General features: G+C 41.9%; 1 long non-coding RNA gene across 1 annotated transcript; it reads right to left on the bottom strand.

The window, feature by feature from the left end:
- Positions 1 to 10,303: 10,303 nt before the first annotated feature.
- Positions 10,304 to 20,947, bottom strand: LOC145401840 (uncharacterized). The gene is made up of 3 exons (XR_013897686.1): positions 20,853 to 20,947; positions 12,771 to 12,874; positions 10,304 to 10,775 (listed from the first exon to the last, which is right to left on the bottom strand). It is a non-coding gene; the product is annotated as an uncharacterized LOC145401840 (long non-coding RNA).
- Between the last annotated feature and the right edge of the window lie 1,569 nt (positions 20,948 to 22,516).

Genomic DNA, 22,516 nt, shown 5'->3' on the forward strand with positions numbered 1-22,516 from the left:
GGAGCGGGGCAATGAAATGGCGGGGGACAGGGCGACATGGAGGCGATTTGTTTGTGGCCACCCCTTACGGGATTGGGGCGTCTGGCAATAGATAGGCAGATAGATAGACTACCGTGTCCAGCCGTGTATGTGTAGAAGCTGGATTTAAGAATGTTCTTGAATATATTGCTGTTTGTTCACTGCTTATAGAGGTAAAGAAATGAATGAATGTTTAATATATACAGTGTGTAATTCACCGGGTCGGTCAGGATCACCTGATGGTCGTGATCGTCAGCTTATACCCTCCCGGAAGGGAGCTAAGAGCTCATATAGTCCGATCTAAGGGCAAGGCTGTGACCTTCACACACGCACACACCCGTCCCCTTGCTCAAGGGGGACAGTAACCACCCACTTCGTCAGTGAAACTTTTCGCAACCTGAGCGTGTGTGTGTGTGTGTGTGTGTGTGTGTGTGTGTGTGTGTAAGGAGGTAGAGGCAGATACTGAGAAACGTATGAGTAAAGAAAGTACAGTAGATTTACGTAAATATATATGTACTGAGTCTATGGGCGGTAAAAGTACTGAGAGAGAGAGAGAGAGAGAGAGAGAGAGAGAGAGAGAGAGAGAGAGACAATGACATTTAACCTTCCATATCTGATCCTCTGAACACGCATTTTTTTTTTTCCTATATGAGAGATTTTTTTTTTTTTTGATGTTATATGAAGAAGGGGTTTATGGCTTGCTGCTGTTGTTGTTGTCGTTGCTGCTGTTGTTGGTGTTCTTCTTCTTCTTCTTCTTTGTTATGTGGTTCATTCTGGGAACTACTTTTGTCTATAGGGGAAATCTCTCTCTCTCTCTCTCTCTCTCTCTCTCTTTCCTGGAACGCATTTTACCTGGTTTGTTGTGAATCTATTTAATTAGGACGCAATTAGGTGTATTTCTTTTATGTACCGAGGCGGACTGGAGCCACACACACACACACACACAGCGGCATCACAAGACACTTAAGGGAAATAAGTGGCTGTAATTCGCTTAAGTAAACCAGCTTAGAACAAATTAGTGTAAAGAAAGGGAGCAGAGGATTACCAAAGTGCAAGGAAAATGAGGCTGATAGGACTGAGGTGGAGGGGGAGGCCAAGGATGAGATGAAGGGATGGAGTGGAGAGGTATATGAGAGAGGGGGGTGTGAGGTGGGAGCGGGGCTGTGAAATGGCGGGTTACAGGGCGACGTGGAGGCGATTTTTTGTGGCCACCCCTTACGGGATTAAGGCGTCTGGCAATAGATAGATAGATAGATAATACACTCGTAGATGCAAGTGTGGGAAGGAGGTGGAGAGAAACAAAAGTGAAAGAGATGAGTTTTATTTCTGGGTTTTGCCTCTGATGAAGCCACAGGGGAAACTATCTATCTATCTATCTATTGCCAGACGCCTTAATCCCATACGGGGTGGCCACAAACAAATCGCCTCCGCGTCGCCCTGTCCCCCGCCATTGCACTGCCCTGCTCCCAGCTCACACCCCCCTCTCTCATACACCTCTCCACTCCATCCCTCCATCTCATCCTTGGCCTCCCCCGCCCTCTCCCCCACTCCACCTCGCTCACATACACTCTCCTCGTCAGTCTCTCACAGGGGAAACTACTCGGGAAAAAACTCACCAATCTTTCCCCCAAATTTCCTTCCACCTTCCTTCAATACACTCGTTAATTCAGTTCTGTTAGTCAATATTGTCTTTTAATACGTCAAGAAAAAGAAAATCAGAAAGTACACACAATCAAAAGCTAATTAATAACTGAGAGAGAGAGAGAGAGAGAGAGAGAGAGAGAGAGAGAGAGAGAGAGAGAGAGAGGAATGATGAAAGGAGAAATCGGAACTGGTTTGAGAGAGAGAGAGAGAGAGAAAGAGAGAGAGAGAGAGAGAGAGAGAGAGAGAGGAATGATGAAAGGAGAAATCGGAACTGGTTTGAGAGAGAGAGAGAGAGAGAGAGAGAGAGAGAGAGAGAGAGAGAGAGAGAGAGAGAGAGAGAGAGAGAGAGAGAATCATACAAACAAATAAGTGATATGTAAATCCTTCAACGTATGCTACGAACTGGGAAGCAGTATTACGTGCCAGTGAGGTACAGGAAATCAGAAACAGATTCCACAGACGTAGGTTAGAGAGAAGGGCTGAAGACGATTGCACAGTTAGGCAAACATCACCGCCTATGTGTACTGTATGGTGAAGCGCTAACAATGGCAGATGAACGGCTGCTGGAACAGTGAAAAAACTTCTATCTATCTATCTATTGCCAGACGCCATAATCCCGTAATGGGTGGCCATTTGACTTTGAGTTATTTGTTTTACGGGGAGGGGCACCAACCCTCCACCAGCCAACTTGTTGACATGTAGGGAGCACGTATGGTTTGGTTATATGGTTACCATCTAGCGTTGTAAATGGTTTCTTGGCTTACAGGAAACCATTTGGCTTGTCACTCAATGTAAAGCCACCTGTAAAGGAAAGAAAAGCAATAAGAAGTGACAGGAAAGATGGGAGAAATAGGAAGAGAGGAGGGCGGGCACAGAAAAAGAATGATAAAGGCTAAGGAAGAAGTAGGCAGCACTACATCAAGTGAGTGGATGATAGTCGCCACCACCTACACTTGCACGGCACAATACATGATTATCTGGTTGAGAGTAAGCCCTGCATGCGGGTGTATGGTTGGGGAAAAAGTCTATGGAGATCAAGAGAGAAAGATGGCATTTCCTGGTGTGTAGTAAAGGGGAGGAACAATGGCCCATGCTCCCAGGCTTGCATGAGTTATTGTATTCATATGATAATCTGATAAAAATAATGTAGGTATGCGGTTATATAGCAAGATATGTGGCCAGTGAACGTTTGTAAAGATGGGAACTCGTGCTTAGCGTCTTGTACACACACACACACACACACACATACACACACACCAGACCCTCCGCTCAACAAAACATCTGTAAACAATATCAATCCCAGAAATAACACACGGCCTTTCTCCTCCACACCTTTCAATTGCCATAAGCTTAAGGTTCATCCAGTGTGGCTGCAGATACAGCGCCTCCACACTCCTGTATCACCATCCACCTCCCCTCCCACCATAGGCACGATTCTGGGGGGAGTATACACCCCCTCCCCCTATTTTTTTTTTTTTTTTTTTGAGGAGGGCGGCAGTGCTTACTTACAAGAAAAGAATAATGTTACATGAGGTCTGATTGAAAAGTATCCAACCATATTTTTTTCTCTCGTAAACCAGTAGGAGAAAGGGGATGCTACTCAGTATGACGTGACCGTGAATCCTTGTGCGCCCAGCCCAGTCGCTTCTAAGCAGCTTGTTTGAAGACGTGCTTGTTGTACTGGTATTTTATTTTTGAGTCACGATGACAATGAATGAGAAATATTATTCACCACATTTTGTATACAAGAAAACTTGGTGACACGCATGTTGAAACCACCAGGAAGATTCAGCAGGCTTTTGGCAACGAAGCTATGGGTGTTACGCAAATTAAGAACTGGTTGATGGGTGACCGCCTGGGAACACCAGATGCTGTTGGCATCCCTGCGTCAAGTGGGGTTGGTGGAGGATTAGTGCCCCTCCCTGTAAAACAATTAACTCTGGGCCCTTGGCCGCCCCGTCTGGGATGCATGGCGTCTGGCAATGAATGAAAACAATCGCATTGAAAATGGCCGAACGTCAGTGGAGAGCAACAAGCATTCCGGCAGGCCTTTCTACTTATCTGTCTATAGCCAGACACTGTAATGCCTTCCACAAGCAGAAATTCGGAAGTAATTGATAAACTGCCAAACACTCAATAATGATTACCACCTGGGAGTTCTCCATCACCTATGGAATGCAGTGTGTTGCAAGAGACGAGAGTTGTGAAAGGGCCACGACAATGATCCAGCTCACTCATCCCATCTCATCCAGGATTTTTTGGCCAAACACAGGATCACACAGGTCCAGCAGGCTCCCTACTCTCCTGACATGGCTCCCTGCGACATTTGGCCATTTCCTAAAGTGAGAGGTATATGAGGGAGGGGGAGTGAGTTGCGGGAGGGCAGTCAAATGGTGGGTGACAGAGTGACTTGGAGGCGTTCTGTCTGCGGCCACCCTCTGCGGAATTAGGGCGTCGGGCTATGCATTGATAGATAAACAGAAGATAACGCAGAAGGGTTTGAGATATGAGGAAACAAATGAGAAAAAGGAAAATACGACAAAGATCTTGTTAGCAATCCCTAAAACTAACTTTACAAAATGTTTCCAGCAATATGGCTAAGTGTGTTGAGTCCCAAAGGGCAGATTTTGAAGGAGATTAAAGTCTGAACTCAGAATTTATTTTTTTGCTTTTTTTCCCCCCACCAGGTAAAGGTTGAATGCTTCTCGATTGGACTCGTATTACAAAATATACCAGATACACATAAGACAATGCTATCATGAAAGCATTTTAGTGAAAAGACGCATTTGATGATAGATTTTTAGGAATTTGTAATGAGTCAGCATCATCTACAACTATACTGTAGGTAATTCCACTATAGTCGCGGCGCATGACTCTGAGGTTGTCATTATCGTACCCTGGCAACCTTCCATTCAAAAGTGCGTCCCATTTCGTGTATAACATGAGACACAAGTGATTTGTTTATATATTCGTGTATAATAATAGTCGTGTATAATATATTCATGCATAGTAATATGATTCGTGTATGATATGATACGAAATTGGATGCATTTTTGAATGGCTGGTTGCCAGGGTACGATAATGACAACCTTAGAGTCATGTGCCGCGACTATAGGAACCACTCCCTGCATCTTTTCCAAGGTGCTGGGTGCGACCTGCTCCACCACTACAACCCACCCTTTCTCATGTAATTAACCCACTATGGCCCGGTGTCACCCAGGGATGAAGGTGTACAGCACTTTATAACTTAATGGGAAAGGATATCCTATGGGGCAAGGCCAATAAGATTAGTCTTATTGGCCTTGCTATGGGGCCTACGATCTTGGCGAATATGAGTTAATAAGCGAAGGGTGGTACGTTAAGCATCCTATAAAGTGTCACCAGCAGGAACACTGAAATCTTGACGTCAGTCTTCCCTCCCTCCACTTCCCTCATCAAAGTCTGAGTGGCATAATGATGGATGTTGTTTTATGCCTCAAGTTTTCTCATCATTTCTCATCTTGATATACGACACTGGTCACGCAATTATAAGTAATGAGAGAGAGAGAGAGAGAGAGAGAGAGAGAGAGAGAGAAACATTTTCCCCTCCCATTCCCTCACACTCCCTTTCACCCTTCCGTTTCCTCACCTCTCCCCTTCCTTGCTCTCTCTATATTTACTTCACCAATCATAAAGCTTCCCTTCCCCTCACACTGACCTTCTCTCGTCAGTATCATCTCTCAGTCGTTACTGTTTTCATTCTTTTGCTTAAAGATACATTTCCTTTTTTGTACATGATACCCAGGAGTAAAATATTCTTGGTCTTTACCATTCTTTACACATTCAAATTTCGATGTCTGATGCTTTTTTTTTTTTTTTTTTTTTTTCATTTACACCATTTTCTGTCTCCCTTTCTTTAAACTTTCTTCTTATCTCCATCTTTTTATTGTTCTTCACCAATTCATTACCTTTTCAGCTCAGTTCATTTGCAGTTCCTGAAGTTCTGTCTTTTACCACTTCCTGCTGCTGTAATTTTCTTCCTTTTCTTCCCCTATCCTTATATCTATCTACCTAATCAATCTATCTATCTATCAGTCTACATCTATCTATATATCTATTGTCCCAGCATTAAAAGTATCTACAAATCTATTTTTATTCCTTCATTTCTGCCCCCAATCATCCCCTCCCACATAAATACCCTCCCAGGCCCTATTAATCCCCACTTTCTCCCGGTATGTCACACATATCTGACTTCCTCACTATATTTCCATTGTGTGTGTGTGTGTGTGTGTGTGTGTGTGTGTGTGAAAAATGTCTGTCAAATGGAACACAATGGGTTGCAATACATGTGTTTCCTGCCCTTTTTTACTCCAACCTGGCTTGACACGGCCCTCTCCCCACTGTGACTGTGGAGCTGTAATAAACAATACTAATACTCTACTACTCATGAAGAAGTGCTATGACAAAAATGTGAAATAAGCTGCCAAAGGGCAAAATTATGGGCCAAGTTAGTGTAAAATGAATACAGTTTACATCCTTAGTTTGAGAATATATTATTGTACTCATTTATTTTCAAACATGTGCTTGAAATACCACCTCAGGGGGTGGGAGGATCACTGGATATAGCAGATCATTGGCTTTAATAGACCTAATTAGTCTGTTATAGCAAGGGTCTACTGTATTGCAAAGCTTTGAAGAAAAAAAAGTAAAAATCTAATAGCTGAAAGAAAAGTTATGAGGGCCTTTTGTACTTCAGAGGAGTACATCCATCCATCCATCATCCAATCCTATGTTGCCCCATAAGGAGTGTAGGAACCCGGGGTTAGGCAAGTTGGTCCTGACATTTAAGATGAGATTGCATGATCTGATAATTGTTCCTCATATTTTCCTGAGAACAGATAACAGCACATCAGTCAGTGTTAGGTCATCGACAATAAAGATTTATAAGCAGCTTCAGTATGGAAAATGAGAATGTCTTATCACAAAAACTACTATTTATTTAACATTACTCAGCAAACACGATTCATTACAATATTCTGATACTACTACTTCTACTACTACGACCACTATTACTACTACTACTAATCTCATCTTTTGTTTCTCAAGAGTGCCATTTCTTCCATTGGGAATTCATTGGTGCTTGACTTACAAACAAATTATTTTTACAAATACAAGAATTGTGACATCTCTCATGCAAAATACAAACATCATCAGTAAAAAAAATGCAAAAGTGGCAATATTCAAACTCTACAATCATCTGTCACAGTGTCTCTCTCCAGATCACAGCATTTTGAAAAGAGAAAGGCATTTAGCTCAAAGAGATTTAACAGAAGAGAGTTGTCTCATGGACAACGGCAATCTTTTATATAATCTAGGGGCTCTGTACACAAAAGAACAATCAGAGAAAGGTGACTGGTTAATGGCTCCAGGCTTGTCAAGACACAAGGAATCATCTTCACTATGTAACATCACACCTGGGCGTGCTGATGGGAGTTTTAACAATTCAGCAAGGTACTTCGGTTCACCAAACTTAAGAACCTTGAATGTAATAAGACAACAGCTTACATTCAATTCCAGCCTTTACTGGTAACCAATGCAACTCAATTAGGAATGGGGTAGTTGAGGTTCTTGGGGGGAGACCAAAGATAAGCCTTGCTGCCCTTTTCAACACAAACTGAAATTTTGTTAGTATATTACAGTATTCAAAAGACCAATCCACAGTGAATTACAATAATCAACATGAAACAAGACCACTGCATGGACCAATATTACAATGCAACGTCTATTCAGGAATTTTCTCACAGATTTTTAATATGCAAGTTACACCCTCTGACAACTTGATTAATATGTTCTTTGTAATTTAACTCTGAATTAAAATAAACACCCAAATTTCAAACAAAACTAACGATGAAGCTGAGACATGCCAATGTTCAAGGCTAGGGCATTATCAGTGCTGTCACCCCTTCTGTTCCCTTGGATGACGATGATCTCAGTTTTACCATCATTTAGCTTAAGTTTCCTCCTTGCAATCCCAATCTTAATATCAGACATTACAGATTCAAGCTTAGTCTTGGTATTGTTCATATCTGATGTCTGAACATGAAGCTGAGTGTCATCAGCGCAAAAATGATAGGACGCGTCATGAGCATCATGACGATAAACTACTGCGAGAGACTGTAAATAAAACTGGACCCAAAACTGATCTTTGAGGGACTCCAAACAGAAGGGGAGCAGAATCTGAGCTAGCATAATCAACAACTCTGAGATCTGTCTGACTGATATGACTTAAGGAGCAAAGGAGAACTGTCACAAATGCCATAAAAATACAGATCATCCAACATTATTTTATGATCTACTGTGTCAAAAGCTGCAAACAGATCCAACAAAACTAAGAGAGAAGACATCTCACTACAAGAGTTTGCCACCAAGTCACTAAAAATCCATGTTAGTGCAGTTTCAGCTGAATAGTAGTTTCTGTATGCTGAATAAACAAGGGGAACAACTCTGTTATGTTCCAGTAGTTATTCTGATTAATGAACACCACTGCTCTGCATGTACACATTATTTTGAAAAGCATTAGAATATCAACTGTAACTGGGGAATGGTACAAAGGCATTGCTGACCTAACAATAATGAGTTACAAGGAAGAAAATGAATGAAAATTTTAACAGTAATTGTAGACACAGTGGTTAGTGGTGGTGGCCATCATCTACTCACTTGATATAATTCTGTGTACTACTTCATTCACCTTTCTCATTCTCTTTCTGTGTGTGCCCTTCTCTCTTCCTATTTATCCCATCCTTCCTGTCACTTTTTTTATTACTCTTCCTTCCACTTTAGGTGGCTCTACACTGAGTGACAAATTTAATGGTTTCATGTAACCTAGGAAACCATTTACAATGCTGAATGGTAACCATATAACCAAGTAATGGGGTAATGTGGAGCCTAATATGGTGCCCCTGCCAACCTGGTGGACAGAAGCAAATGTGGCATCCATCCAGGAACCAAACCTCCACACTCTTCCTTGCACCTTCCTGTGGCAAGGTGCTGTCTCCCACAGAAGAACATCTGCTCACTGCACAGGATGGCCCTGCATGAGTGGTTGCTTGCCTGCAGTTGATGGGTCTGTTCAGCTAGACAGACTGGAATTACTTAACAACAACAAATTGTATAGAAAAACTGGCAACCAACCAAGAGAAAGAGAAATGTAACACAATAGGATGGCCCAACCAGATCTTGCAGATATGTTGGATCACCATAAGTGGACTCTGCACAGAATAAAAATGCACTGCTAAGGGCATTGGTACAGAAAAAGTATCCTGGTTGTGCACTGATGCTCAGCAGAGAGATTCAAGACAGATGAAATCACCTGCACAGTTAATTTTTTTTGCACATTTTTATTCCTTTAAAGCTTAAGTCATTTATGCTATCTTATAGTACATCTGTTTTACCTCTCTACAGTTTCCCATGCCCTTTGGACACATATTTGTGGTCTAGCTGGGGTCACAAAAGGTCTTCAGTATGCAAGTTGAGGTCAAGTCTGAGGGCTGGTTAACATATTAAAACTGGGTCATGGATTTGTATGCATGCGCTCCACTCGGATGGTACCTTAGCTTAACACTTTACTCGCATTTCAGAAGGGCCTAACATACTTGTTTATTTAGAAACACACACACACGTACGAGGTCACTCCAAAAAGTAACAAAACTTTTTGAATGGTGCATCAACCAGTATGCATAGCATGACTGCGACATGAATGTTGTGTAGCGGCGCCTTTAACAACACTAGCAGCATCATGCTATATCACTAGTCATTGAGGTACTTGCGGTTTAGTGAATGTTTAAAACAATTGGTGAATTTTCTTCTATCTCTTCCATCACCTGAAATCAGTGACCTTTCTGGGTGGATTTCAACTTTGGGAACAAAAAAAAAGAAGCCTGCAGGGGCCAAACCCAGAGTGCTGAGTGCCTGGGGGAAGCTAGTCATCTCGTGCTTTGCCAAAAAAACACAGACAGCGAGCAATGCATAAGCAGGTGCATTGTGATGGTGCCACATCCAGGTTTTGTTTATCTATGCCTCAACCTTCTTTCTTGGCATTGCTTCCCTTAAATGCTTCAGGATGTCCAAGTAAAACTTTTTACTGATTATCTGACCATAAAGTACAAACTCATGATGAACACTGTCCATCAAATAAGAAACGACAATCAACAGCACTTTCAAATTTAAGTGACTCTGACATGCATTTTTGTTGGTCGCGATGACAATGTTTCACTCCATTGCAATGAATGTCCTTTTTTTCTGACATCGTAGCCGTACACCCACGCTTCATCACCTGCTGTGACATTTTCAAAAAGTAAAAATTTTCCCCATTTTGAAACAGAATTTTTAAGGCAAACACATTGGTCTTCAAGATCTTTCACTGTTCAACTTGCAAAAATCTCAAAGTGCCCTAAACACATATTCACTCAAGCACGCACAGCTTGATGACTAAATGACGTAGTTTGATGCAGCTTGCGTTTGACTAAAGCTCAAAGTTGCCACTACACAGTGCTCCTGTCGCAAACATGCTATGTCAGCTAGGTGGTGTGCTATTTAAAAAGTTTGGTTTCTTTTTTAACAGACCTTGTAAATCCACAGTGAAGAGTGTCGCACATTCAACAGTTTCAACAGGGCAGGGGATGGGTGGGGAGAGGGGATAGGGGTGACAGAAGGAGGAAGAGGCAACAAATGGGAGGGCAGTGTAGAGTCATGGAAGGGAGTGAATTTTTGGTGGGAATGATGGGGAGTTAAGGGAGATGGTGTTTTCTGCAATGTTGGCCTCGATCCCCATTGCTGCAGTTTGAAAAGTCAGTCACTGTTTACAAGTTAAAATACAGTTCATCTTGAATGTGTATTCATGTGTCGACAGAGAATCGACCTCAATCTAAACAGCTTACCACATACATCACACTTAAAATTTTTCACTCCTGAATGAATTGATGAGTGTCGCCCGAGAGCACTTGAATCTGCAAACTGTTTCCCACATTCTTCACACTTGTATGGCTTCACTCCTGAATGAATTAGCAAGTGTCGTGTGAGATCACTTTTCTTACCAAATTGCTTGCCACATTCTTCACACTTGTAATTCTTCACTCCTGTGTGAATTTGTAAGTGTCGGGTGAGATCAGTCTTCTTACCAAATAATTTACCGCATTCTTCACACTTGATATTCTTCACTACTGTATGAATTAATAAGTGTTTGGTGAGAGCACATTTTTCACTAAACCGCTTACCACACTCTTCACAGACGAAAGGCTTCAGACCTGAATGCATGAACAGGTGTCGGGAGAGATCTCCTTTTCTCCCAAACAGTTTACCACATTCTTCACACTTAAAATTCTTCACTCCTGAATGTATTAGTGTGTGCTGGATGAGGGTAGACTTCTGAGAAAAGCTTTTACCACATTCATCACACTTAAATTTCCTCACTTCTGAATGAATATTTGAGTGTCGGATAAGATCACATTTCTTTCCAAAGAGTTTACCACATTCATCACACTTGAAACTTTTCAATCCTGAATGACTTATTAAGTGCTCCTTAAGACGACTCTTATAATCAAACACTTTACCACACTCGTCACACTTGAACTTCTTCAATCCTGAATGCCTAATTACGTGCTTGCTGAGCAGACCTTGAGAACGGAAACATTTACCACATTCATCACACTTGAACTTCTTCATGCGAGTGTGAATGGCTCGGTGCTGGATAAGTTCAGATTTCAATATAAATGATTTACCACATTCATCACATTTGAAATTTGTCATTCCTGAATGAACTGTTATGTGCTCAGTGAGCTGACCCTTCTCAATGAACAGCTTACCACATTCATCACACTTGTATTTCTTTACTTCTGGATGAACTAAAAGGTGTCGGTTGAGTTGATCTTTGGAACCAAACACTTTCCCACACTCCTCACATTTAAATTTGTCGTCTCCTGAATGAATTACTGAGTGTCGCTGGAGAGAGCGCTTACAGGACAGCAGCTTACCACACACTAAACATCTGCACTTCTCAACTTCAGCAGCAGAGGCGATGGAGTCTTGAACAATCCCACTCTCAATGAATAACATTTCTTCACCAATCTCACACTCTGACTTCACATCTGGTTCTTCCTTAATCACCTCTGTTATTTCTTCCTCATCCATCGTCATTACTTCTTCACCCTTTTCGCACACTAAATTCACATCTGGTTCTTCCTTAACCACCTCCATGATACTACACCTACCAAACTTAATCTACTTTCCCCACAGATTCAGCTCACTGTTAGCCTTCCTATCTGACAACAACATGATCCCTGACCACCCTCTAGGGATATATATTCCCATTACTTCTAAACATTATTATTTACACACAGATAATTGCCAATGAACATTACTATTTACCCATAACTGTCAACTAAACAACCACTGTTAAATGACCATTCTTATCAATGCAAAAAGGAAAAAAAAAACTACAGTCAAACCATACCTGAAGACATTGCACTCTGCACTTTCCCAGACCTTTCAGTTTCTACACACATTTGTACAATCATCACAAGTTTATAAGATACCACTGATTATGTGAACTCATTCCTGCTACACACCAAATTATAAACCGGTACGTTTCTTTTTATACTTGGCAGAGTTGCTTACTGTAGGATGTACCCACGTAACTGAATCAAACATTCCTTTCCTGCAACAATATCTAGTGTGATGACATTCTAGTATAAATTAAGCATGTATTATTTCAGATGCAGCTCCCTGAACACCACACTGGTGTCTATCAGATTTCAGATGTGAAACTGAAAAAAAATGAGAAAGAAAGATATTTGTTACCTCCTCCAATCCAATGATGTTTTATTCAGTTTCTTCTTGTTCCTCCCAAATTATTTTATTCAGCAAACAAGAGAGAATGCAAATTGGAGGAGTTTGATATGCCCTTCATGAACCACTTCAGTACAAAACTGTCTGGAGGTAACAAACATAAATCAGTAAAACACATTTCCAGGCTGAAGTGGTAAGAAAAAAAAAAATGCTGTTCAGCACTTTATATGCACTGAGCTAGGAGATACAGCATAAATATCTGAGAGATGAAAGAATAATTATGTTACCTTAAATCCAGCTGGAGTTAGTCTACAATAGGTCATCTAATACACTGGCTGCTGCTGACTTGTTCTGTATGCATTCACTTCTCAGCTGCTCTCCTGCCAATCATCTGCAAGATAACAAAGTCAGCTTTACACCTGCTCTGGTGGTTATTTACAGTACAGTACTGGTATACAGGAGGTCCCCGATATACAAAAGGGTTAGGTACCTTTAAAATCTTTTGTATCTCGATTTTCCTTATAATGATGCATTTTTCCCCACAGGAAACTTAAGAAGATGAGGAGATGCATTCCAGGAGCCCTCCCAAAACTGTCAACTAACTACTAGGCTGGTTGTAAGCTCTTCTTGAGAGGCTCCACAGAAGATGGTGATGAAGATGTACGACGCTTGGGTGGCATGATGAAAGGTACGAAAGATGCGAAAAAATTCTCGCAGTACAGAAGCCACGCACTACACAGACGGGGAGTGGGAACAGACTGGGACGAAGTGGAAGTAGCTGCTTGTCTCGCCATACATGATAGTGGCACTGCGGTTGGTCATGTGCCAAGCTTAAATAATTTTTTCGTAGCGCTTTTTGTACCAACGAAGCATATGCCTTTCATATAGGGGAATTTGTCCTATATTTTTCACTTTTGTACCTTCGAATTTTCATATACTGGGTCTTTGTATATCAGAGACTCCCTGCATTAACCAATGGACTCAAACTATATTTAGTTTTTACAAAACAGGACTGTATCACTGAAGAAAATATCTGAGGCAACAGTAAAGTTTCCATGTAAAACATACTGTATTTTATGTATACTGTAGCTACACCTATAATGTAGCTAATGAAAGTAATGTTGTCTGTGCACATTATTAACCAGAATCTATTATTATTTTTCTTTATGATGCTGGTATGTGTACTAACGAAAAAGCATGGTAAAATTGGGGGTTGTGCCTGGATTCCCCATTAGGTGAAAGTGGAGGTGAAACTTGGCTAACGTGCAAGAAAATCTCCCTTTCTCCATTTCCATTACTTCTTCAGGGAAAAATTGTTTTACTTACACAAAATAAATGTTTGCAACATTTGGAGGCCAAAAACCCCTAAAAAAATGAATAAAGGACACTCTGAAAAATTAGAGCACATAGTTTTATTGCTCATAGACTTGAATATTCAAATTTTAACTTATGACATGATGTTAAAATGAATAACAATTCCTGTCAATTTTTTTTCTCCTTCCTGCAAGGCATTTCTTCATCCTATGCTTGAATGACCACCAAATTAGTAATACCGTGTTCATGCAACCTATTGTGCTTGTGAACATGTTCTGCTAAGAAGTTTTCTATGTTCATACAGCAATCTTTCACTGGTTCATTATGTCTACAAAACATCATTACAGGTAACTCGCACGGAACACGTGGGTTTCGTTCCTACCGTGCCGTGTTAGGTGCGAAATCGCATATATTTAAACTACTCCGTATTTTGCTCCCTAGACCCCCTAAATGTGTTGTTTTGCTGTTATCTGTCACTGGTAATCACTAGAAAGCACTTAAGTAGTTAGAAGGTTTATTTAATGTTATAACTCACAAATACAGTACTCCACAGCAAAACTTCAACACACAAATACTGTACGTAAACACAAGGAAACATTCCGACGTCGATCATAGGTAATAAATTAGGTTAACTGGTACCAGTGCTTTAACTTACAAGTACATACCAGAACAGTACATATTTAACTTAGAAATGTAGTACTGTGATATCGAATGATTTCAGTACATAATCTGTTAGGAATGGCTGGAAAAAAAAAAATGTTATGAATACATTTTCACCTTTTTGATTTACGTTTATGGTAGTTTTGAGTTATTTTTTACGTTATCGTTGTGCCCATGCTTGGAAAAGGGAGCGAAAGAGTTGAATTTTCAGTCCTAAATGAGAAAACTGCACGTCCTCCAAGGCTAGACTCTGCCACGGGAGAATAAAGTGGAGGGTCAGTCCGATTAGCAATAAGGAAGTTGTGTCACAACTTCCAGCTCCCACACCACGAGTATGGCTAAAAATAGAATCGTAATGTAGTTTCAGAACTAACATTAAGTCTAATTATTACGAATACAGATACAAAGCAGAAATAAATACGTTTACATACGGGGAAAACGTACTTCTTCCGTCATAACATGTTCATCTTTCTCTATCATTTTTCGTTCATCTTTATCATTTTACCTTATTATTTTCGCAATGTATATTGCTGTCTCGTAAACAGGGTGGTTGTTTGTGTTTTGCAAGGGAGGAAAAAGATTGTATTTTCTGTCTGGGTCGAGATAATGGGTGTAACTATGTGTGGTTAGGCATGGCTACGAGCGAAAAAATCGTACATCCACTCATCACGATAGCAGATGGTGAACTGACAGATGATACATGAGAGGGTGAAGTCAAGGTCAGTCTCATGTCCCAGATTTTCGTTCACTTCCCGAAAGTTTTCACAGTTTTCTACACGTTGCATTGCATCAAATGTTCCAAACCATTACAGCAAACCTGAGCAAATAGGTAAAGATACCAAGACAAAAACGTATTTTTCTTTTATTATAAGTCTTTAACGAACAAAAAAGGCAATATTCCGACGCCGATCATGGGTAATCATATAAATCAGGTTAACTGGTTACAAGGCTTTATTTGCTTACAAGTACATACCAGAACAGTAAATATTTAACTTACAAATACAGTACTGTAGAAAAGCAGTACAGTAAGAGTTAAACGAACAAACAAAAAAGGCAATATTCCGACGCCGATATGGGTAATCATATAATTCGGGTTAACTGGTTACAAGGCTTTATTTAATTATTAAACTTTATTTAAGTGCTTATAAGTACAGTACATACGAGAACAGTAAATATTTAACTTACAAATACTGAACAGTACTGTGGAAAAAACGAACAAATAAAAAAGGCAATACAGTAATCACTCCAATATCCGGATCAATAGAGCCATCGGTAGGTTCGGATATTGGTTTTGTCCGGATATTGGGCCCCAGCTTATGGACTTGTACTTACGGACCCTAACACAGAGAAACACCTTTACAACTCCCTCCGGACATGCATAACACCTATTTAACACCCAAATCACACCAATAAGGCACATAAATGACTGAAATAAATGCAATAGACACATAAAATGTGGGTTTAGAAGTATGTTCATACATTAATAAACATTCTGGTACTTATGGACTCTAACCGAACCTAACCTAACCGAACCTAACCGAACTCTGAAAAACACATTCCTACTGCACATGCATGAGGTAAGTTTAGTATGGAAAGAAGTACAGTATGACACTTTCTGGTAAGTATAGTATGGGAAAAAATACAACATGAAACATTCTGGTAAATATAGTACGGTATGGAAAATAGTACAACATGAAACATTCTGGCTACTTACAGCAAGTCCCTGGCCACCTCGATGAATAACCGCCTCCTCTCGGACTCTGACAGTAAGAACGATTTCCTGAAGCACTTGCACTACACTCTTCCTGAAGTCTTGCACTGAACTTAGTCACTAACACACAGAAGTCCGTTCTTTTCACAGTGTTCACTTTAGTCCAAATAATGTTCCATTAAATTTAAGTGTTGCACATTAACTTTTCCCAAGTTTTTTTAAGTTTCCAAAGCCAAAACAAAGAAGGTTAGTTACGTTAAATTTCTTTTCTACTTAGTCTTTTCTCCCAACTTGAAAACCTTAACACAACACACCGTTTTTTTCACTGCACAACACTCAAAATTCCCGTGTGGTCTAGTGGAGAAGTTCTTGCTGTTTATTCACTGTCAGAGCCCGAGAGTATCACTGGCAGGCGTCCAAGGGGTGCATCGGTGGGTAGTGGTGATGGCGTACCGACTACAGAAGACTCTGAAGACAGCCGCAAACTCACGTCGAGCGGTGACTCCACTGTAGCTGATGTGCTGGGCTGTGGCTCGGAGCATGAGGGCCTGTCTTGGGGAGGCAACGGAGTGGAACCAGGGCTTGGCACAGCGGGGGTCACGGGCCTGAAAAAACTGTCAATCGTTGACTGACGCAAGGACCGACGATTCTGGCGATTGATGATGCGCTGCCGGAAAGCACGCACTTCCTCCACGAGTCCCAAGGGCCCCATCTCCCTGTCGCAGTCCGGGTGTTCCAGGTAGTCTAGGACGAACTCTAGATGTTCCCGGAGTGCGCTCAGCTTGGGGATGGCTGGAGTAGTGTCCTGCTGGGCGGAGTCTGCATCATCATCGCCTTCGTCGTCGGAATCTTCAAGTTCGGGACTGACACCAGCAACCGAAGACGCGATCTCGATATCAGACAACGTCTGATACCCAGGATCGCCCTCGTCGTCGTCCAACCACTCACGAACATCGTCCACATCAACATCGTCGCCGTGCGTAAGTAGCCGTGCATGGAAGTCATCCACGTCAAACCCTAGGAAATCGTACTCCACATCTGTTCCGAGAAGCAGACGAGACCAACCATTTTCAAGAGTTTTCACAGGGACTTCCTTCCATGCACTAGCCCAGTTGTACAGCACAGACTTGATGTTGTAGCGGCGAAGGTTTTCCAAAGTCCGCTTGCCTCAAGTGTCACGTCCTTCCCTGCGCTCGTCCTCGTCCTCGAGAACCACCATCACCTCGTCCAGGAACTTCCGACGGTACAGGCGCTTTGTTGCCACGATCACTCCTTGGTCCATTGGTTGAATGAGAGCAGTCGTATTAGGTGGCAGAAACATGCACCTAATACGGCCATTCTCAGCAACCAAGTCCTTGTCGCACGGGTGGGCAGGTGCATTGTCGAGAAGGAGAGCCTTTACCTGGTCGCGAGGAATTCCCAGTGTCTTCGTCTGGTAATGTATGACCTCCTTGGCGAAGTGATGGTGAAACCAGTCTTTGAAAATCACAGCTGTGAACCATGCTTTCAAAGAATGGTACCATACGACAGGAAGGACATCCATCACCCCACGAAGGCACCGAGGCTGCTTTGCACGGCCAACAATAACGGGCTTAAGCCGGTGCATGCCGTTAGCATTGGCACAACACAAAGCAGATATCCGTTCCTTAGAAAGCTTGCGGCCAGGTACACGCTTCTCCGTCTCATCGGCGAGAGTGTTCGTTGGCACCGAGCGATAGAATAGGCCAGTTTCGTCAGCGTTATAGACTTGACCGAGAGTGAGGCCCTCCCTGTCGATCAAGCCTTTCACCTTGTGCCGAAACTTCGTCCACTCCATCCTCGTTAGCGTCCAATGCTTCGCCATGTGCTTTACGGTTAGTAAGGCCATGTCGCAACTTGAACGCGAAGAGCCAACCCTCGGATGCCTTGAAGTCTAGGGCGTCGTGAAGCCTTGCAAACTTCTCAGCAGCAGCCTTCAGCTCCGTTCCACGTACCATCACACCAGCTGCACGTTGCTGTCGATACCAAATCAACGTGGAGCGGTCGATCTCTGCATACTTGGGGGTAAACATAACCTTCCTCTCCACGTTGCGTTTGCTTCTCGACGAGAAGTCAGCCGTGTACTGCATGAGCTTGTCTCGGGAACGCTTGATATCAAACAAAGTCGACCGGGCCAGGTTGAACTCGCGGAGAATGCGAGAGGAAGACCAACCCGCATCAACCTTCTCCAATATCTCCCGTTTCTTCTCCAGAGTCAACACCACTCTCTTCCTTTTCTCAGGAGGCGGGGCCATCATCACACACACTAAGAGTAGAGCAGAGAGCAGCAGGAGGCCTTGCAGCAAGTACGGCACCACCACAAAAGCGAGCACGTGGGCAGCCATGGCGAAGAGCGTAGGTCTTGTCGCGGTGAGAGACAGGTGGGAAGTGGGGAGGATGCAGCGGCGCTCTATCGGACGTCGGAGGAATGACGAACCAAAACAATGCTCTCACGCGGCGCGCGCGGCAAGTTCAAATTACGGACGGCAAAAAATCGATTTTTTTTCCATTTTTTTTGGATTTTCGGACCATTTTGGGAATGTTTGATCCCAGGACGATAAGGTTCGGTTAGTGGGGATGTTCGGATATTAGAGTGATTACTGTATTCTGACGCCTATCAGGTAAACTGGTTATAAGACTTTACTTCTTGCTTTAACGTTATTTAATAGTACTTTAAGTTGCACATAAACTTACCAGAACAGTACAGTACTGTAAATATTTAACTTACAAATACTGTGCTACTGTACTCGGGAATGTCTCACTCACTGAATAATTTCCTGCCTAGATCGTCACGTAATCAAAACAAACCGCGCGCTGCGGTGACGTTCGAGGATTTGATCTTTCAAAGGCCTCTCCTGCATTAATTTGTAGTTTTCACAATGGTTCTTTAATCTTACGTTGTCTTATATGTATCCCAGCCCTTACCGTGTATAATTGCGAGCGCGTTCCGTGAGATCGTGTTCCGTGCGAGTTACCTGTACTCTTCTTGCCCAAGTCTAGTAGTGCTGCTGCCCAATTATCTATTGCCCAATGATTAATTCCATAAGCAGTGGCCACAAATGAATCACCTCTGCATCCACCTATCCCCTGCCATCTGGTTGCCCTCTCGTATACTTCACCCCATCACTCCATCTCATCCTCGGTCTCTCCCTCCCCCTCCCCCTTCTCCACCTTATGCATATGCACTCCATTAGTTATTTTCTCAGTAACCCTCCTCTCCACATGGAAAAACCATCTGAAAGTTTTTTCTAATGCTATCTGGCACACCCACATCAACAACACGGTGTTTCTTGAAATTCTCATTCATCTGTTTGTCTGTCAAAGACACTCTACATACCTTTCCCACAGAAGTTATGGTAAATATACGTTTTACTTTAAGCAGCTGAAGCACCTAACCAAATTGGTTCTTTTATATTTTTCTGCTTATTTTTGGGGTGGCAAATGAACGTTTCATGTTAAATTTCTTTCCCAATTACAGCATTTTTAGTTGGGTTCCTTCCATTTTATCAGCTGCTTCTTGAGTATAACGGCTGACACTTCCAACATACGTCCCTGTCACCTTTTAGTACCTCTTCTTAACCTAAATGAACCAAACCAAATTTCTTCCCAATTATTTGTAGTTCTGTTCCTTCCGCTGCATCAATTGTTTCTTGAGCACCAGGGCAGACACGTCCACCATACATCCCAGTCGCCTTTTAGTACCTCTTCTTAACCTAATCGAGCCAAAGCAAACCTAACCTAACCTGACGTAGCAATTTAACCTAACCTAGCTTACCCATGATTCAAGTGAGTTTTAGCAAGGTCTCCATTAAAAACATCAGTGAGGCATAAGGAACATACTAACAGAGAACGAAAAAAGTCAACAGAATACAACTGTTTACCACCATCAAAATAATGGTATGGATGTAGAAGTGATAGACTGAGTTAGAAGAAATACTGTACACTGAGGTGGTTTGGCCATGTGAAGAGGATGGAGTAAGAGAGATGAACGATTAGTCTATGTGAGTGAGATGGAGGGGGAAGAGGAAGGGAGAGACCAAGGATGAGCTGAAGGGATGAAGTGGAGAGGTATATGAGAGAGGGGGTAGTAAAAGATGGGGAGAAGGGAGCAAAGTGGCAGGATAAAAGGCAACATGGAGGCAATGTGTCAGCAGCCACCCGTTACGGGATTAAGGCATCTGGCTATAGACAGAAAGTAACAAAAAAATTACTGAAAACAAAGAGTCCGAGTACAGTATGGTATTATTGCAGTTTTGGACTGTCACACCCTGCACTCAAGCTGGTTTGGCTAGTTATCTGTTAGGGTAGCTAGGTTTGATCAGTTAGGTACCAGTAGTTGAATTACGGTAGGTAAACTTAGTTGGGTCAGGTTGGATTAGGTTATAAATAAAATCAGAATAACCATAACAGTCCAAAAATGCAAACTGATTAATAGCAACTGAATTCATAAGGTCCTTTTGTTGCTTAAAACATAATGAACTTTTACCGAGTTCTCACTGCTCTCACTCTCGACTAGCATCCCTCCATCTAATATACTGCATATAGTAATGGGTGTGCTGTTACGGTATGGGGGATGATGGGTAAATATAAATTAGAAACAAGGGCAAGAACTTACACATAACATTTTAGAATATGAAGATGGCACGCACATACAACATTAACATACCTTCCAGGTGGTTATACCGAACAATCCTCCTTGATAACAGTACAGCATCTGCCTTGGTTCTTGTTGGCTGAATGTATGAGTTCCCTCCGAGTCTCAGGAAGAGCCAGAGGCGGTGAAGTTTCCCAGATCTTAGGAGGATGACACCACACGCCTGCCTTCACCACAGCAGCACCTGTCACCTGGCGTCACAGCAACAATCAGCTGACGGAAACGTTTGGCTGATGCTACAATTTTTCCATCTTACCATTCCCCGGTCCGATATTTTCTCATTAATCATTTTCCAATTGCTTGACGAAGTATTAACATTTAGAAAACAGTGTATGTCAACAATTTTAAAGTGTCTAATTACGTGAATGATGTAAAAATATTATCTTACAACCTTTATGCTGCCCTTAGGAAGATGGCGACCATACAACTTCCAAATGTAGAGATATTTCCTCCATAGCAGACAGTATCGATTTTTGTATTAACTAAACGGGACCCGTAAGATCTGGAAGACATAGCGTTCCCATGTCCATTTCAAATACAGCTCCATTATTTAATCTCTTACTAAAAAAGTAATTTCAAATCCACAACTAATGTGTCAGTTATATATCTTTGAATATATAAGCGACATTTAGGAACATAAGAAGGTTTGCCTGACAGTAATGGATAACAAAATGATGTTGGTGGGAGTGTAAAGATGGTGGTGGTCAGCCTCAGGAAAGAGTAGTTGCTGTGGCGTCAAATGTCTTCCAACGCCATGTGTCAGCTGGCGTTGTGTCTTCTGATTCATTTTGAGGATATTCGCAGGTATGTCATTGGTGGGTAATGACAGCCAGAAAGGAACTGCGGTATTAGAGTATGTCTGGTAAATTTTATCATTCGTTGAATCATACAATATCTGATGCCTAGTGTATTTTTAAAATGTTCTGTTGTATGAACTTACACGTTATTTTTTCGTAACAAGACTAACCAAGCAAAGTTAGCCTAACTGACTTAAGTAAGCCAACCAAATTAATTGAGCCAACTGTAACTGATCTAGTAATCTAACCGAATTTACCAAACTATGCCAAACTAAGCTAATCTAACCCATCAGACATCAAACCATTCCTGACTAGAGTTGCATAAGATGACTCTTTCAGACCAGTTGAGACCAGTCCCATAGCTGTTCTGGTGAAACAGTTTCAGACAAATCAGACCGTTCAGGACTGGTCTTAAGCGGCCCTGTCCCAGAGCCAGGACTGGGTTTGTCTGGTCCTGCCACACAAAGGATGTGAAGTAACACAGGGCAACAAGAACAGTCAGGAGATCCCGTGCCTGAGGTAAACAGCTGATTCGGCAAAGATGGTCAACAGAAGTGGAAGTTATGTAATATTTTTACAATAAAATTTTGCACAAGTAACAACCAACAGTGACGAAGGACTGATATAAATGTAGATGCTACATGAAATGAGTACTTGTTTAAACCAGAATTCAGGAAGATGATCAGTTATGGCTGAATTAGAGAGAGAAGAATGTCTAGAGAGAAATACGAATTTCATGAGTTTCCATGGATTATTATAGGATAATGACAGCACTTACAACTATTTGCCAGTAATAATTCCTTTGCTTTTGGTTATTATGCTATAGTTCTCTTTTCACTGAAAATGTAAGCTGCACATTTATTTCGCTTCATGGTGTGA

Source organism: Coenobita brevimanus, chromosome 6 (genome assembly GCF_032717465.1).
Source record: "Coenobita brevimanus isolate Jiangsu-jjx chromosome 6, ASM3271746v2, whole genome shotgun sequence".
NCBI classification, from domain to species: Eukaryota; Metazoa; Arthropoda; class Malacostraca; order Decapoda; family Coenobitidae; genus Coenobita; species Coenobita brevimanus.